Below are 15,633 nucleotides of genomic sequence, written 5' to 3'. Positions count from 1 at the left end.
GTTTAAGCCCTTCCATCCATTCCTGAACAAACAAATATTCTGATGGTGTTAGTGACAACTGCACAAGATTACAAGTGTCTAGTGACATTTGAACATCCTCAGTGAAAATCCATTGAATGATTTGCTTAGAAGCTTCAGATTTTATCCCATAGTCAGTCACAGTCTTAACAGCCTGTTGTAACAATTTCCAGTCGTGCACTTCCCACCGAGCACCTCCCTGCAGACCATATATCACCGGACAAGTGAGCTGAAACACAACTTGCCACTGTCCCTCCAATATTGCGTCTCTAATAACCCCAGGCAACGTGAAGGTGGAGGATCGCTACGTGGGGGGGGGAAGTGGCAGAGGCAGGGGCTGTGGAGACATCAGTGAACGTTTGACAGATCCTCTAGTATTGACCAACCAAGTGGCTTCTGCCAGATGCTTTTCCCAGTGCTTAAATGTTCCACCATTTCCATTGGAATGGAATGGAATGTTCCATTGCTTTCAACATGGTTTTCAACAACCCATTGTATCGTTCAATTTTAGCAGAAGCTGGTGCATGCTAGGGGATATAATAAATCCACCCAATGCCATGATCTTTGGCCCAAGTATTTATAAGAGAATTTTTGAAATGGGTCCCATTATCAGACTCAGTTCTTTCTGGGGTGCCATGATGCCACAGGATTTGTTTCTCAAGACCCAATATGGTGTTTTGAGCGGTAGCATGGGGTACTGCGTATGTTTCAAGCCACCCAGAGGTTGCCTCTACCATGGTAAGCACATAACACCTACCATTGCAAGATTGTGTCAAGATGATATAATCGACCTGCCACGCCTCCCCATATTTAAACTTTTGCCATCGCCCTTCCTCCCAGAGAGGTTTCATCCTCTTGGCTTGTTTAATTATGGCACGTGTTTCACAGTCACGAATAATCTGCGCAATAGCGTCCATAGTTAAGTCCACCGCTCAGTCTGTGGCCCACTTATATGTCGCGTCTCTTCCTTGATGGCCTGAGGTCTCATGGGCCCATCGAGCTAGAAATAATACACCCTTATTCTGCCAGTCCAAGTCTATTTGAGTCACCTCAGTTCTGGCAGCTCGATCTACCTGATGGTTGTTTTGTTGTTCTTCAGTAGCCTGACTCTTGGGCACATGTGCATCCACGTGACGCACCTTTACAAACATATCTTTTTTTCGGGCAGCAATGTCTTTCCACAGTTCAGCAGCCCAAATAGGTTTACCCCTCCATTGCCAGTTGCTTTGTTCCCACTGCTGTAACCACCCCCATAAGGCATTTGCCACCATCCATGAGTCATTATCAAGATAAAGCATTGGCCACCTCTCCCATAAAGCAACATCTAAGGCCAGCTGGACAGCCTTTACCTCTGCAAACTGACTTGATTCTCCTTTACCTTCAGTGGCTTCTGCAACCTGTCGTGTGGGGCTCCACACAGCAGCTTTCCATTTGCGATGCTTCCCTACAATGCGACATGATCCATCAGTGAACTGGGCATATTTCTTTTCATTTTCTGGTAGTTTGTTGTATGGTGGGGCCTCTTTAGCACGTGACACCTCTTCTGCTGGTGATGTTCCAAACTTTTTACCTTCAGGCCAGTCCATGATCATTTCTAAAATTCCTGGATGATTGAGGTTCCCCATCTGTGGTCGTTGTGTAATCAGTGCAATCCACTTGCTCCAGGTGGCATCAGTAGCATGATGGGTGGAGGGAACCTGTCCTTTAAACATCCAGTTTAGCCCTGTCATTCGAGGTGCCAGAAGGAGCTGTGTTTCAGTACCGACTCCTTCGGAAGCAGCCCAAACCCCCTCATACACGGCTAAGATCTCCTCAGTTGGAGTGTAGCACTCTTCAGACCCCTTGTACGCTCGACTCCAAAATCCCAGGGGTCGGCCTCGGGTCTCTTCTGAGGCTCTTTGTCACAAACTCCAAGTGGGACCTTTCTCTCCAGCAGTAGTGTAGAGGATGTTCTTTACATCCTGTCCTGTCTGTACTGGCCCCAGGTCCACAGCACGGGCTATCTCCTGTTTAATTTGTTCAAAAGCCTGCTGCTGCTCAGGGCCCAATGTGAAATAATTTTTCTTCCACGTCACCTTTAGGGGGCTTACAATGAGGCAGTAGTTTGGAACGTGCATCCTCCAAAAGCCCACTACACCCAGGAAAGACTGCGTTTCTTTGTTTCTAGTTGGTGGAGACATGGCAGTGATTTTGTCAATCACATCTGTTGGGATGTGACGACGTCCATCCTGTCACTTTATACCTAGGAACTGAATTTCCTCGGCAGGTCCTTTTACTTTGTTCCACTTAATAGCAAAACCAGCTTGTAGAAGAATTTGAATAATTTGCTCTCCTTTTGTGAAAACTTCCTCTGCTGTATCGCCCCACACAACAATGTCATCAATGTTCAGGTGTTCAGAAGCACCACCCTGTTCCAATACAGTTTGGACCAACCCATGGCAAATGGTTGGGCTGTGTTTCCCCCCCTGGGGCAAACGGTTCCAAGTATACTGAATGCCCCACCAGGTGAAGGCAAACTGTGGCCTACATTCTGCAGCCAAATTGATATTGATATTGATAACATGAACATGAGTATGAACACGAGTATGAACACTGGCTCGGTTTTCGAAAACCGTGTGGGAATCTGAAAAGATAGCCTGGAAACTGGATTGAACATCTTGGTTTCTGTAAAGTTAGCTGCTGTGAAATTTGCGATTGTGAAGTTAGCCATTGTAAAATTAACTATTCCATCTGGGATGTAAGTGTCAAAATTCATATCATGCCACATTGCATAGAATTACCAGGCAGGTGTATCCATCAGTGCTCTTACTTGGTTGTATAATGCATATATTCTGTCATCTCCCGATCCAGCAACAAGTTAAGGCTACTGTGTGAAAGTACTGTTCCTCTGCGCACGGGGAAGAGACAGAACTCACACACAGTGTGTAATGCCGAGAGTATAAGTTTAATGCCTCGCAACAAACCCTATATAGTGGTACAGGTGACCGCCCCTGTTAGACACTCATGACCTCCCTGACTCCACCCCAGGTGCATGCAGGCACCACCTACCCAATACCCAACATCTCCCCTCTCTTTATCATCTTCAAGCCCCTGTAAAAGTTCCCCCACGTACTCCCTGTTACCCTGTTACCCCAAAAGTGATTTGCACATTTAAAGCTATTCTGTAAGCAAATCAAACATTAAACATATGCAAAAAACAATGAAGCTGTCATACCAACATACCAAAGAGATGCAGCTGCACTGCCTACAAACCTGAAAACACATAACAACAACTATCTGCCTAACAATTACTGAAATGCTTTACGGCAGCACTTAGTCAACTTGAAAAGAACAGTGCATTCAAGTTCAAGATAACAACACAGTACACAGTGGAGTTACAATTTTTTCAAGTTCAATGTAACACTACTGTACAGAATCTTCATGGCATTCCAGTTCAGTCCAGTGTGCATTATAAATGTCATGCTCCATAACCAAATAACTAGACAAAAACATATTAGTTGTGCAGAATTGTTCCAAGTGCCCACCGCTGGGGGATTATCCAGGAACAAGGTCTCCCCCAGTCATGAACTATCAGTCCAGCATGAAGGCTAGATTCCCAGTTCATACCTTTAGGCACATTAGGAGCAACACTGTCTCGTGCCGTTACCAGCAAGCTGCTGGCCAGTGTTGACATCAAATCACTGGCTGCAATGGAGACATTAACCAAGGAGACGTTGACCAAAACTGGTGCTGAAATGTTTGGATGCTCATGGTGCGCAGGATGGCTCGTCATTTGGTGTTGGCTTAACCCAACGTGCCGGCAGCCAGCGGGGCCCACTTGGGATCCCGACACAGGCGTATCCCCTGCCCATGACGAGGAGTGGCATAGGGTCTGGGAGCCATGGCCCTCCGTCAGGTCTGATCAGGACCTGACCTATTGGAGTCCGTTCAGTCAGCTGATGGTCTCCCATCCAATTCTCCAGATGATTTAAACTAAACAGTGCTCGCAGGAGGAGAGCTTGTGGGCATAGCACAGGCCCCTCCAGCCCTCCCCCCTCTTTAAGCGCACGAAGATGCCCCTTCAAGGTCTGATGTGCACACTCCACAATAGCCTGGCCGGTGCTGTTGCCAGGAATGCTGAAGGTATGCTTAACGCCCCAAACTGTACACCAGTGTCCAAAACATGCACTTCTATATCCTGGGCCATTGTCAGTCTTTAACTCCTGAGGTGCACCCATGACAGTTACGGCCACGTGCAACACTCTTATACACTGCATAGCAGTCTGTCCAGATTGTGCCACAGCTCAGAGAAAACCACTGCATGTGTCAATTGTGACATGCAAGTGATGGAAACACCCAAACTCTGGGAAGTCTGTAACATCCATCTGCCAAACGTCATTTGGTCTCAAACCTCTTGGGTTCACCCCTGCAGGAATCGTGTTAGCTGAATGGCAACCTGGGCAATTCGGTACAATGTCTTGTGCAACAACAACTGAAATGTGAAACATCCTGTGTAGTGACAATGCTGACTGATGGAACTGCTTATGTGACATTTCAGCAGTGGCACACAGACCAACCACAGCCATGCAGCAAGCGGCACCAGCACACTTATTCCCCCTCAGAACCCCGGACGCTGTCCCGACTACCCCTCCCACAAGCTGCACCGTTGGCTCCAGCAGCCACTCTCCAGGCCAAGATCACAATGGGAGTGTCATGGTTTTGTAATTTTGTAATTTTGCTATCAGTATTCCACATCATAACATCATGTAAAGCATGGATAATTTTATCGAATGTGCAGTTCACAGAAGAAGACTACATATCCCAGAGAACATCACAGTCAGGGATAAGTCACGGGACCAGGACACTATATAATCTCGCTCCCAGGCTGGAGGTCTTTCTCTCTCGGACTTCTCGGAGAGTGGGAAGCATTCCAGCCGTGTTGCCTAGAGTTCACAGTAGGCCTCTCGGTTTTCAGGAACTCTCTCTCTCTCTGTTTCTTTCGATTTATTAGCCTCAATTATATTATATAGTGTTATCTTGTATTCCGATATCATATTTAGTAAAATACATTTTCCTCCTTAGATTGCCGCTGTTTTTATCCCATTCCCCTTTTCCCCCTCCTTTCCAGGCCCCGAGGGGCCCTACGGGGTGGCTCCCCCCTGTCACGGGCATAGGTAAATCTAGGTAACCCGTGACAGGGAGTGTGGCAACGTCTGCACTAGTATCCACCAGAAACTCCAGGGTCGTATGGGGTCAACAAACCAACAATGTGTATGCAGACCCGGAGACCCCTAGCTCCCCAACCCACCAGCACCGAACAACACAATCTACGGACATTTATCTCAGAGATCAGATCGCACCCGGTCAGAATGCATTCTTGTGCCTTGATGGTCTAGCGTTCAGCAGCCTTGGCTGCTTCCCTCCCCAAATACCGATCGCTCGGACTCCTACCGGCTTTACTATAAGAGCGCGAGGATGCCTCACTACCTGAGGCTGACAGCATTTTTTGTCTGCGTTAACTCCTTTTCAAAGTCTGCCTCCTCCTCGCTAGTTGAGGACTCCCCGGCGCTACGCCGTTCTACTTCCCCTCTCTTCTCTGTTTCCTCAGAGACCTTTTGTTGAGGGTACGGGGGTGGCATAGCAGAGAACACAGGCGGCTGAATAGGAGCAGCAGCGTCCACCACCAGTCCTGGCGGTTTCTCCCCCGGAAAATAGATAAACCCTCGACCCCCCATACCCCAGAGCCCTCCCGACTCATCCTCCCCCCACTTCAAATGTCCCATGGAAGGAGCCAAAATCTGTAGCGGGGCTAATAATGGGGGTTTCTCCTCAGCTACTAAGGCCCTTTCTTTCTCTACCTCTTCTACTGCCTCTCCCTCTTTTGTCTCCTCTCGATCATCTGCCTCCTGTTGTTTATTCTTCTCCTCCTCCCCGTCGGAATCAATAGGCCGCAACGAGGTGTTAATGGCTCGCCATAGTTCCCGCTCCCCCTTGGCTGATTTAGTTAATTTTCTAAGAACGCCAAGGGCGGGTAGCAGCTTCTGTGCCTCCTCGTCCACTGTGCAAGCCGGATCACAGAGCTCCTTGCTGGCTTTCTCTAATGCCGACCGACTAACACAGTGAAAAGCTTTGTCAGCCAGACCTCTCCGCATCATCCACTTAATAAGCGGATCGAGGTCCTCATCATGCACTTCACACCACACCTGTGAAGCCATCCCCCACAGCATACTCACGTACCGTCCCATAATCAGAACTATTATGGAATTGCTGTCTCACACACACGCTCCAGACCGCTCTCACCAGATCACATCGGGGTCACCAATTGTCGCCTCCCGATCCGGCGACAAGTTAAGGCTGCCGTGTGAAAGTACCGAGCCTCCGCGCACGGGGAACAGACAGGAACTCACATACAGTGTGTAACGCCGAAAGTACAAGTTTAATGCCTCGCAACAAACCCTATATAGTGGTACAGGTGACCGCCCCTGTCAGACACTCGTGACCTCCCTGACTCCACCTCAGGTGCACGCAGGCACCCCCAACTCAATACCCAACATATTCCATAACAAGAAATAAAAAAATTAAGAAGGGGCCAATAAGTTCCAAAGAACATCATGGATTTGAATCTCCTATGCAGTGCTCCTAAAATAGAGAGCAGACTCATAGCTGGCAGGTGCTGTAAAATTCAGAGCTAGCTAGCTGTGCTCTGAGAGAGAGAAAGAAATCTCTTTGTTTTCTTTACAAAAGCAAGATAGCAATGTTCAGACTTTACAGCTACCCCTGAATGTTGATAGTCCGCCTGGATTTTCAAGGTCACGTTCTCAGTGAGCAGCTACGAAAAGATAACACTCCCCTAACAAAGCTAATGAAGCTCTCTGAGAGCAAAGAGAGATTCATTCTAAATGCTAAAAAGCAGCAGCTGTTGCTCGCATTCTCCACCAAAATCTGTCATGGCTTACCTAGATTTACCTGTGCCCGTGACAGGGGGCAGCCGCCTCGTAGTGCCCCGGGCCGAAAGGGAAGGGAAAAGGGGAATGGGAAAACAGAACAGTGGCAGCAATCTAAGGAGGAAAACTAATTTTACTAAATATGATATTGGAGTACAAGATAACACAATATAATACAATAGGATTGAGGCTAATAAATCGAACAAAATAGAGAGAGAGAGAGTCCCCGAAAACCAAGAGGCCTACTGTGAACTCTAGGCGACATGGCTGGAACGCTTCCCACTCTCCGAGAGTCTGAGAGAGAGAGAGCTCCAGCCTGGGAGTGAGATTATATATACGTCCTCCTCCCATGACTTATCTCTGACCGCGATGTCTTCTGGGATACGTAGTTTTCTTCTGAGAGCTGAGTATTCTGGACGTTGTTATTCCACGGAACTGGAGTATGAACTTTTTAATGATCCATACTGCACATGATGTTATGATGTGGAATATTGACAGCAACATTACAAAACCATGACATATGTAGCTCATTCTTCAGCATTTAGTGGGTATGCTAAAGTGGAATTATGCATATCGCTTTTCTCCAAGCAAAAGAATGCATACAGTCCAAATTAGTAGCATATGTTAAGAAAACTTATTATAGGAATGTTATTACTGGGATGATGTTTTCTTAAAACTGAACATTATCAACTTTTAAAATTGAAATTGTTTTTCAAATAAGTTTTTAAATATTTAAGGTATGGAAATACACATCAGAGCTTTAAATCTGTTATTTAGTGATGGGACAATGTAAAAAAATTATCAAGATATTTTTATGTTAATAATCTCAGACTAATTTTCAGATCCTTTATAGTAGTTTGACAAAATTTTGTAACTAGTTGATGAGTTTCCTGTGTTTTGGTTAGCGTCAGCAATTTGTGAATCAGTGGGTACTCAGAATTTCCTCTAGCAGAAAACCACTTGTAGTGGAACCATTAAGTCATGGGTTGATTGAGTGATTGAGCATCTGGTGGTAAGGCAGGGCCAACCCAGGGGAGCTCAGGTGCATGCAATAGTGCTGAGTGGCCAGAAGGAGTGGAGACAGGATCCACCCTTCCTGTAATTCATTTAATGGTTGTCAGTGGTGGTGGAGTTATTTTATTTGGTGGTACTTGCTTTTTTGTGGTTCTTATGGGCTGTGTGAAGGTAAGTAGTGTTTTTATTTTTTTGCCTGCTGCTTTTTTGTATAAGTCCTTATTTGTTGTAGCCTAAAACTTTGTTGATCTGTCATCTTGTTGTGCTTTTTATTGCATTACACTTCTGTATAGGAAATGTCTCGGGGTTTATTTGCTAGTGTATCTTTGTAGTTTGCACTTCTGAATGGGGGATTTCTTGTTGCCTGACACTGGGCAGGGTACCCACTGTTTATTTAAACATGTTTTTCAGAAGTTTAAGAGTTTTTGTCCGATATTTAGAACAGTTATTTCTGTTGTGAGGTATAGAGGTTTTTATGTATTTTTGTATCTTGAGTAGAGACTTTAAACTTGTGTTCAGAATCACAGAATGACCCGGGTTGGAAGGGACTTCAAGGATCATCAAGTTCCAATCCCCCTGCCTGGTAGGGCCACTGAACTTCCACGTTTACTAGATCAGGTTGCCCAGGGCCCCATCCAACCTGGTCTTGAACATCTCCAAGGACGGGGTATCCACAGCCTTCCTGGGCAGCCTGTTCTAGGACCTCACTACTCTCCTAGTAAAGAACTTCCTCCTAACATCCAACCTAAATCTACCCTCTTTCAACTTAAATCCATTTCCCTGTGTCCTGGTATTATCAGCCCTTTTGAAGAGTTTACTCCTCTCCTGGATATAGGTTCCCTTCAGGTACTGAAAGGCTGCAATGAGGTCACCCCGCAGCCTTCTTTTCTCCAGACTGAACAAGCCCAGCTCCCTCAGCCTGTCTTCTTAGGGCAGGTGTTCCAGTCCCCAGATCATCTTCGTCGCTTTCCTCTGGACCCTTTCCAACAGCTCCATATCTTTCTTGTACTGAGGGCTCCATACCTGGACACAGTACTCCAGATGGGACCTCACAAGAGCAGAGTAAAAGAGGGAGAATCACCTCCCTGTCCCTGCTGGCCACCCCTCTCCTGATGGAGCCCAGGATACCGTTGGCCTTCTGAGCTGCAAGAGCACACTGCTGGCTCATGTTAAGTTTCTCATCCATCAGTATCCCCAGGTCTTTCTCTGCCGAGCTGCTCTCAAGGGTCACTCCTCCCAGTTGACGTGTGGAAATCAGACTCTATAACCAGAGATAGGTTATAAAGCAGGTATGTGTTTATTCAGTGCTGGGCACATGGGGGATAATTCCTCCAATCATGTGTCATCTAATGAAACCTGATGGAGCACTTTAGTATGCTCCCCAATAGCCTGTAAATCAGTCTCTACTCTTTGTGTCTCATCTATATAAGCACAGCAGCTCTGATTTATGATTACACAAACTCCCCCTTCCATTGCTGTTATTAAGTCCAGCGCCATTCTATTCTGCAGTACTACCTTACTTAACGTTGAAACCTCTACTTGTAGCGCTCGTATTGCATTAATAGTTGCATTTTCTATTATTTCTAATGTAGCTGAAATATTAACGATTGCTTTCTCTAATTCGCTTATGCCTAAGCGCGGAAAGAACCATCTAACAAAACTATGAAAGCCAGTCGGCCTGTCTATGAGGGGGTTATTCACACGCTTCACCTTCTTACAAGGAATTCTTAGTATCCCAGGAGGGAGAATCATTTTGTTGTAAAATGAAGTATGTGGTACCAGATGTCCCCTCCAGTTGGTTGGTTAAGTCTTTCCTGCCTGTCCATCACCACAAAGCCACCACAACCCTGGTCCCAAGGGGCATTTCTCTGACCCTTTATAAAAAGTGATATTATAGCAAGGGTCATCTTTCCCACTTTTTCTGGGGCTTTCAAGATTACAAAACTGTACTCCATTCCATAGGGACACATTAAATTCCCCTACACTTACTAGTCTACCTATTGCTCCTTTCCACAGTGTCCAATTGGTGAATGGAATCCCATATTGAGGGAGTACCATTCCTCCATTGTATTGGCAGTAACTATACCAGTACTAACAAGAATGGCAATTACAAGGATAATGATGGAAATACAGAAGGTATAAGGAAAAGGGAACTCACCAGAGCTAAGGCAATCCTCCCTGGCAAGCAATCTCCAAGAGATGCTGCCTCAGTGAGGGTCAGCCCTTAAATGAGGTCTCAGAGGAGGTGGAGTCGAACTCCACCCCTCCAGGGAGCACAGCTACATAACTTTCACCTGTGCTCCCACAGCTGACCCCACACTTGCCTCAGCTGATTAATCAGTGGTTCACACTGTGATCTCCCATACACTCCACCCCTTCACAGCGTGAACCAATGATTAGGTGAGTTCCCCTTATTATAGAGACCCAATCACGACGCTGATACAATCTCCCGTCGCATTAGATGTTGATATTATTCAAATGATGATGATTGGATGGGTGTTTATGATCCTCCATGGGCCAGTGCTTGATAGATGGTACCGGAGACAAGTCATCTTGAAGTGTAGGTCCGTCTGCGTTTTCCACCAGTCCAAAGTAATCGTCCTAGAAGCTTAGGATCAATCTTAGGGGGAATAATACAGATGTTTCAAAGGTACTAGGAGGGGAAGATCCGCCCTCCAGGGTAAGATACAGGCCGTATTCTTATCTTGGGTTAATACTTCTGCTTGTATTGGATTATGTCCCGGCCTCCGATACCATACCCTCCGGCCAGATATCTGTGGCTGTATAACTATGTCTGGCACCAGAGGAGGAGTCTTAATCTGCCATAGGGACATAATAGGTGTTCCTTTAGTAATAAAGACCGGAGTATTAACCATGATGTCAGTAGGCCATGTACCTATTACCGAGGGGGTGACTGAACCTCCCATCTCCAATAATCTCCCCCAAGGTGCAAGTAGGCCACACCACTTGGGTCCTACCTGCACCTTCCAAGGCCAATTTATCTTATGGATTCCCGGTTCTAAATTCTCAGGGGCAGGGAGCAGAAGATTATTTTTAGTACCAACCTGCGGTTTTACCTTATTATCGGTACCTGTAATTTGGATCCTAAGAGGGGAGGCCCATATAGTTTGTAACATTTTCAGGGCACTGGGTCTGCCATCCCGAGGTCTTTCATTCAGGTCCCGCACGGTTTCATATAATCTTTTTGTCCACCCCTGCAGGGACTGAGAGTCTGTCTTCAGGGCAGCCTTAAGGATACCATTATAACGTTCAATAAGGCCTGCCCCTGTTGGGTTATATGGCAGGTGGAATCGCCATTCAATTTTGTTTTCTTCTGCCCAGCGCTGTATCATCGCTCCAGTGAAGTGAGTCCCTTGGTCAGTCTCGATAACTTGAGGTGTCCCGTATGCAGACATCAGTTTAGTAAGTGCCTTAATTGTGTATGCTTGATTTGCCTTTGGTACAGGATAGGCTTGCAGCAGTCCACTTACAGTGTCAACGCAGGTCAGGGCATATCTCGCCCCCTCAGACCGAGGGAGGGGCCCAATGTAGTCGACCTGCCATCTCTGAAGAGGACTATATCCTCTAGCAATGTGGGATGTTGTTTCAGGCAACGGTCTCGGTCTCATCTTTGAGCAAGCATCGCAATCCTGACATGCTTGGACGATATCAGATAGTTGTACAGGCAGCCCCCATGCTTTAGCGGCTGCCCACATTATCTTCTGTCCAGCATGCCGTAGCTTCTGATGAAACCAACGGGCAATATTTTCAGATTGTGAATTCTCAATCCATCGGATTCGGGCCAGTGTGTCAGCTTCATCATTTCCTGGTGACTGCAAGGGTTGATGACCAGAGACATGGTAGACACATACTGTCCTGTGTTTGACCGTATTCCAAATGTCTACCCACATGTCTTTACCCCAAATCGGTCGGGCGTGGATAGTCCATTCCTGGGTAGCCCATTGCGTAATCCACAGAGTGAGCCCCCGGTACACAGCCCAACTATCTGTACGGATGTTCAGGACGCCGTCACCAGGTTCTTTAGTTATAACCATCCACACAGCTCGCAATTCTGCCCATTGGCTGCTCTGACCATCCCCCTCATCAAACCAGATGGTCTCAGTAGAGGGATGGTATGCTATTGCTCGCCACTTGCTCGGGTTGCCTCTGCTGGACCCATCCGTATACCAGGCATCTTCAGGAATAGGATATCTTCCTTCCTGAACGGGACTCTTCTCTGGTGGAGCAACCATCGGTTCTTTTGATGTATCACTGTGATACGTCACTGGGCCTAGGATCTTCTGTAGTTCTTCTTTAAGTGGAGATGAAGACAGACTGCTTCTCTGGCTTAGGTAGGCGACCCATCGTGCCACCGTTTGTGCTTGGGCCACCCCCGTTTTAGGAAGGTGAGTCAAATCTCTCACCCACCCCTGGATTGGTAATGAAGTCTTAACTATGACCTCTGCTATTTGCGTTATTGGCTCTACTGCTTGTAATGCCGAATAGGCAGCCAATAACTGTTTCTCAATCATGCTATATCTTTCTTCTGCTCCGTGCCAAACCTGAGACCAGAATCCAATGGGGGTTCGAACAGAACTCTGGCGTTGCCACAGGCCCCAGCCAAAACCATCTTCACACTTGTACGCAAACTATTATGAGTATTAGCAGCAATTTTGTATATCATAAGTAAACAAACAATCAGACAACCTTATATTTCATACTCTCAATCACACACGCTGCCGGCTTCACACTTCACTCAGTCAGAGCTGCAGACCCTTTTTCAAGTGCTTTGATAGCAATTACTCAAATACACGGTACCTGGCCATAAACAATAGGTGGTAATAGCAGCAATAACACAACTTTATAATTTTCACTGATGATCACAGAATCACAGAATTGTAGGGGTTGGAAGGGACCTCTAGAGATCATCGAGTCCAACCCCCCTGCCAAAGCAGGCTCCCTACACCATGTCGCACAGGTAGGCGTCCAGGTGGGTCTTTAATATCTCCAGAGAAGGAGACTCCACCACCTTCCTGGGCAGCCTGTTCCAGTGCTCCGTCACCCTCACTGTAAAGAAGTTCTTCCGCACATTCGTGAGGAACTTCCTATGCTATACTTTCATCCCATTACCCCTAGTCCTATCCCCACGCAATACTGAAAAGAGTCCAGCCTCACCACTATGGCTCCCACACCTCAGGTATTTATAAACCTGGATCAAGTCCCCTCTCAGCCTTCTTTTCTCAAGGCTAAACAGACCCAGTTCCCTAAGTCTCTCCTCATAGGGGAGATGCTCCAGGCCCTTCACCATCTTAGCGGCCCTCCGCTGGACTCTTTCCAAGAGATCCCTGTCTTTTTTGTACTGGGGAGCCCAGAACTGGACACAATATTCCAGATGAGGCCTCACCAGGGCAGAGTAGAGTGATAACAGTAATAAGGCAACCTGTAGCTCCCGCTACTACGGTCCCAGAAATCCACAAATCATTCCACAAGATACCTTTTCCCCGCGTACAAATTATGGGTTCCTTTGTAGGAACTCCCAAGGAGTTTTCCTACCCAAGCCGGCAACCAACCAGATCTGTGAGCTCACCCATACAGGGGAAGCGACAACCGCTTTGCTTATACCCCGCGTAGGACATCTCCTTACGACTTACGGGCTCCCCTTATCCCATACACATACCTTTCCGCTGATGGATGGTCCTTGTCTTCTCCTGCGGTGATCAGGTAAGGAAGGGGAGTCCTTCCGAGAAATCTCGGGGCGTGCCAAAGGCGTCCCCTCTCAGCTGGTCCCACAGCCAAGCAGAGATTGGCTCATCTGGGTCACCAAAATTGACGTGCGTAAATCAGACTCTATAACCAGAGATAGGTTATAAAGCAGGTATGCGTTTATTCAGCGCTGGGCACATGGGGGATAATTCCTCCAATCATGCGCATCAATGGACAGAAGCGTTGGAAAGTTATAGAGCAAGTGTATACATATTCATCAAATTTCTTAGAAATCATTAACATAATCATTGTTTATCTGGGAACTCATTTACATGCTGTCCCTCCTACTGACACGTGCGCAGTCCATAGTGGAGGTCTCGCTCCGGTGGTCGTTGGGATGAAGTCAGAAGTCTTCCTCAGGTTACTTCGACCCAGCTCCTCTACTCAATGAGTCAAAGTCTGCTTCTTTGGCTACCTATCCCTTCCAGGTGTATTGTCTTAACTATAGACGCAGCTGTGCTATCCCAGCTGTATTAGCAATGTCGACATGTCCCACTCGTCCTATTCTTCTGACATCCCCCAAGGCCTAGGATACTTAATCTTCATGAAGGGCCCTTATTTTCTTGATTCTTGCTTTCAAAGTCTGTACAGATGCCTGGGGTTCTTCCAGCCCAAGTGCAAAACCTTGCACTTTGCCGTGTTGAACCTCATTTGGTTCACCTGGGCTTGCCTTTCAAGTCTGTCCAGGTCCCTCTGAATGGTATCCCTTCCTCCCTCCGTATCAACCGCACCACTCATCTTTGTGTCATCAGTGAACTTGCTGAGGGTTCACTTGATTCCATCATCTATGTCATTGATAAAGATGTTAAAGAGCACTGGTCCCAAGACAGACCCCTGGGGGACACTGCCATTGATGGCTATCTGGTGTTAATCTGGTTGAATTGCAGTACTTCACACCTACCAGAATATGTATGTGACTGCCTGGTACATTATCACATCTTTTCTCTGCTTGAGGAAGGGGAAAGAGAAAAGAGGATGACAGAGGATTTCTGAAACAAGCTTTCCTTGTGGAAATTACTGCAGTAATTGAGATCTGTGATTGATAACTCCCTGGCACTCTGGGTTGTGGATTTACAGCCAACCTTTGATCAAGCTTTTAGTTTATCAAATAGTTGGAAAACTAGTGTGCTTGTACCTGTCGGTCACCTGTGGCTTTCCAAGTTTCAGTTTGCATGTGAACTCTGCTGTTTAGCTGTGAGATGTTTGGTTCTGTCATTAAAGTAACTGTTTTTGGAAGTTATGTAAATTCTTGTGTACCTATATTGTTTCAACTTCCAGTGTCATGTGGTTGTTAGCAACTTCTTAACACCTGTTTTGAAAAGGTGATAGTGGGGAATGATAAAAACTAACTATCACTTGTGAAGATGTGAATTAGTTTCAAGTATTGGGGTAGTTGGGACTTGTCAGACTTTGGAAATTCAAAAGTGTTCCATCTGAGTATAGTAATCTACATGCTTTGGGAATCTACACATGGGACTCTGTTTCTGCTTTGCTGTTTAAAATATTTCAGTAGTTTCTTTGACAACGTTCCTTTCAAGTGTGTTGAAAATCAAATAGGAAGATCATCTCTGGGTGGAAAGGAACCACCTAGGCATTTCAGGAATGGTGAAAGCATTTTGCTCTATTCTGCATGAGATAATTGTTAGTTCTACTTGCTCAAAAAGTGGGAAGTAAGTTGTCTGTAATCACAGAATCATAGGGGTTGGAAGGGACCTTCAGATGTCATCGAGTCCAACCCCCCTGCAAAAGCAGGTTCCCTACACCAGGTTGTGCAGGTACGCTTCCAGGTGGGTCTCATATCTCTGAAGAAGGAGGCTCCACAACCCCCTTGGGCAGCCTGTTCCAGTGCTCTGTCACCCTCACTGTAAAGAAGTTCTTGCACACATTTGTGTGGAACTTTCTATGCTCTAGTTTC

At 46.5% G+C, this 15,633-nt stretch overlaps 1 protein-coding gene across 12 annotated transcripts in view; it reads left to right on the top strand.

Moving 5' to 3' along the window:
• LOC146754699 (nipped-B-like protein) overlaps positions 1 to 15,633 on the top strand; it is a 251,490-nt gene that overhangs the window by 71,253 nt on the left and 164,604 nt on the right. The gene's annotated exons all lie outside the window — the stretch shown is intronic.

This window comes from Coturnix japonica, chromosome W (assembly GCF_054131305.1).
Source record: "Coturnix japonica strain WE chromosome W, WE-NBRP24, whole genome shotgun sequence".
NCBI classification, from domain to species: Eukaryota; Metazoa; Chordata; class Aves; order Galliformes; family Phasianidae; genus Coturnix; species Coturnix japonica.
This window is presented reverse-complemented; position numbering and strand designations above follow the sequence as displayed.